General features: G+C 45.9%; 1 long non-coding RNA gene across 1 annotated transcript in view; it reads right to left on the reverse strand.

The window, feature by feature from the left end:
- Positions 1 to 774: 774 nt before the first annotated feature.
- The window catches only part of LOC116967408, an 18,697-nt gene continuing 15,837 nt past the window's right edge, over positions 775 to 3,634 (reverse strand). Inside the window, exon 5 of the long non-coding RNA XR_004410214.1 lies at positions 775 to 789. This is a non-coding gene — a long non-coding RNA (uncharacterized LOC116967408). The remainder of the gene's footprint in view (positions 790 to 3,634) is intronic.

Consider the following 3,634-nt stretch of genomic DNA (forward strand, 5'->3'; position numbering starts at 1 on the left):
TGTGTGATGGTTTGGGCTGCGTCCACAATTCTCTACAATTCTCCTACGGCCTTGGACGGAGCCGTTCCCAAACCGTGCTGTGATACATCCCGATAAAATGCTTCCTGCGGCGCATCTGTAGAAGTTGGTGAGAGTTGTAGGGGACATGCTGAACTTCCTAAGCCTTCTAAAGGAAGTAGCGGCGTTGGTGTGCTATCTTGGTGTGCTATCTTGGTGTGTTATCTTCAATGTGGCTGGTCCAGGACAAGCTGCTGGTGATATTCACCACGAGGAATTTTAACTCTTTGAGCCAGCTCTGTCATTCAATACTGCTCCTGTACTTCTGTACCATTGATCGATTGCAAGATAGTGCACAGAAATAGGCCCTTCGGCCCATCGAGTCCACGCCGAACAGCGATCACCTGTTTGTACTAGTTGATCTAGTTCAGAACACGCATTCTCATGAAGGGTCCCAACATGAAATGTCACCTGTCCCTGCTGTCCAAAGATGTTGCCTGACCTGCTGAGTTCCTCCAGCACTCTGTGTCTTTTTTTTCCACCATAGTTCAGTTATCGCACTTTCACACTCACATTAGGGGCAGTTTTACAGAAGCCAATTAACCTACAGACCCACACGTCTTTGTGGTGTGGGAGGAAACCAGGGTACCCAGAGGAAACCGACATGGCCACAGGGAGAACGTGCAAACTCCACACAGACAGCAAGCGAGGTCAGGATTGAACATGGGTCTCTGACGCTGTGAGGCAGCGGCTCTACCCGCTGCGCCTCTGTGTGTCTCTGAATTCCAGAGCCTGGCCACTGCCAGGTTGAAAAGAAATATTCTGATTTTGTGCTGATTTCAGTCTTACTCTGTTCCTTCAGACGGTTCTAGAAACATCAAGCCTGGGATTTATCTGTTCTCAGCCTCTCAAACCCTGTGGGTATTTGGAATTTAGTTCCAAAGGGCAGTTACATACTTAATGATGATCACTAACCAATGGTCACATTATGTTATTTTCACATGCATTGATGAATCATCCACCTGGACAAATCACAAAGACATCATTGAAGATTGACGCAAAACGCTGGAGTAACTTACAGCGCCGGAGACCCGGGTTCGATCCCGACTGTGTGTGTACGGAGTTTGTACGTTCTCCCCGTGACCACGTGGGTTTTCTCCGAGATCTTCGGTTTCCTCCCACACTCCAAAGACGTACAGGTTTGTAGGTTTAATGGCTTGGTGTAAGTGTAAATTGTCCCTTGTGTGTGTAGGATAGTGTTAATGTGCGGGGATCGCTGGTCGGTGCGGATTCGGTGGGCCGAAGGGCCTGTATCCACGCTGTATCTCTAAACTAAACTAAACACAGCGGGTCAGGCAGCATCTCTGGAGAAAAGGAATTGGTGGCATTTCAGGCCAGCACCCCTCTTCAGACTGAGAGTCAGGAGAGAGGGAAACTAGAGGCAAGAAAAGGTTCAGAAGAAATCAGAGCCGGCACCGATGGCCAATGAGCTCACAATGTTCCATTGTTGACTGTGGAAGAAGTGATAACGATGGAATACGAACAGTGAAACTCGAAGGATGACTAGGGTGGGGGTAGGGCCGGAGAGAGAGGGAATGCAAGGGTTGCTTGAAGTTAGGGAAATCTAAAATCATGCAGCAGGGTGGAAAGCTGGCCAAGCGGAATATGAGGTGCTGTCAGTAGGAGGGTAGACAATCATTTTCCCAGGGTGGAAATGTCGAAGATTTAGAGGTCATAGTTTTAAGGTGAAAGGCGCAAAGTTTAAGGGAGATGTGCGGAGCAAGTTTTTTTTACACAGAGGGTGGTAAATACCTGGAACGCGCTGCCAGGGGTGGTGGTGGAAGCAGATACAATAGTGGCGTTTAAGAGGGTTTTAAATAGGCACCTGGATATGCAAGGAATGGAGGGATATGGATCACGTGCAGGCAGACTAGTTTAACTTGGGATTAGTTTAACTTGGCATCACGTTCGGCACGGACATTGTGGGCTGAAGGGCCTGTTCTGTGTCGGAAGGAACTGCAGATGCTGGTTTAAACCGAACGTAGACACAAAATGCTGGAGTAACTCAGCGGGACAGGCAGCATCTCTGGAGAGAAGGAATGGGTGACATTTCGGGTCGAGACCCTTCTTCAGACTGATATCCCTGTGCTATGATCTATGTTCCATGGCTATTTGAGATCTCCACCGTTGAGATCAGTTTCGACTGTCGACCATGTCTCTGCCGCTCATATTTTTATATCCTTCGATCAGGTCTCCCCTTAGCACCATACTTCCTAAAATCCTCGAATCTCTGGAAATGTGTAAGGAAGTCACAGATAGTCCTGTACGGATAGTCCTGCACGGACACAGATAGTCCTGTACGGATCTGTCTCACTCCGACAATGGAGGAGGCCCAGGACAGAAAGGTCAGTGTGGGAATGGGAGATGGAGTTAAAGTGTTTAGCAACTGTTTTTTAAATTTTCCCATTTCATTTGGTTGTTTTTTCTTTTGCATTGATCGGTAAGACTGAAAGGTCTGAATGACAATAAAGGAAATTCAATTCAATAGCTGAATTGATTTAGTGATTGGGGCCAAGTCTTCAGCTAAGAGGCGGATGCTGGAAAGGGAAGAGAGTCGGCAATTGGTTTCCGAGAGTGAGATCATTGATCTGAAAAGTGTGTTCATCAGACCTTTGACGTGACCTTGATCATCAGTGAAGATCTGAAAGATCTTTGGCTAACGTCATGAGGACAAAAATAATTCATCGCATATCCACTGCAAGATATCATTTTAATTATGATTTCCATTCTGATGATAACCTGAAATTAATTGGTCATGAAAGGCAGTGGTAAGTATCTGAATCTCTTGAGGTCTTTTTGCAAAATTGATTTTATTAAATATATTAAAAGATCACCTTTGTCAGGAGAGTGGTAATTCAGCTCGATAACTCGGTAGTTTGATGCAAAACCCAGATATAGAAAACATCCTTTCCTCAAAAAGGGAGTGTAAAAAACTTTCATACATTGCTTTGCTGATGACTGCAATGTTATTACATGAAATGTTTAAGAAAGAACTGCAGATGTTGGAAAAATCGAAGGGACAAAATGCTGGAGAAACTCAGCGGGTGAGGCAGAGGTCTCGACCCGAAACGTCACCTATTCCTTCGCTCCATAGATGCTGCCTCACCTGCTGAGTTTTCCCATCATTTTTGTCTACCTACAATAGAAACATAGAAACATAGAAAATAGGTGCAGGAGTAGGCCATTCAATATGATCAGAGGCCTTCCAGCCCGTCATGTATCTGCACACTCTGGGTGGCTCGATCGTAATCATGTATTGTCTTTCCGCTGACTGCAACAAAAGCTTTTCACTGTACCTCGGTACACGTGAGAATAAATTAAACTAGACTGAACCTATACTGAAACTTGCCCATGTCGACCGAGGCGCCCCAGCTACGCTAGTCCCACCTGCCTGCGTTTGGCCCACATCCCTCTAAACTTTTCCTATCCACGTACCTGTCCAAATGTCTTTTAAATGTTTTTATAGCACCTGCCTTTACTACCTCCTCTGGCAGCTCATTCCGTATACCCGTGAAAAAGTTGTCCCTATAGAAACATAGAAACATAGAAAATAGGTGCAGGAGTAGGCCATTCGGCC

Source organism: Amblyraja radiata, chromosome 39 (assembly GCF_010909765.2).
Source record: "Amblyraja radiata isolate CabotCenter1 chromosome 39, sAmbRad1.1.pri, whole genome shotgun sequence".
Classification (NCBI taxonomy): domain Eukaryota; kingdom Metazoa; phylum Chordata; class Chondrichthyes; order Rajiformes; family Rajidae; genus Amblyraja; species Amblyraja radiata.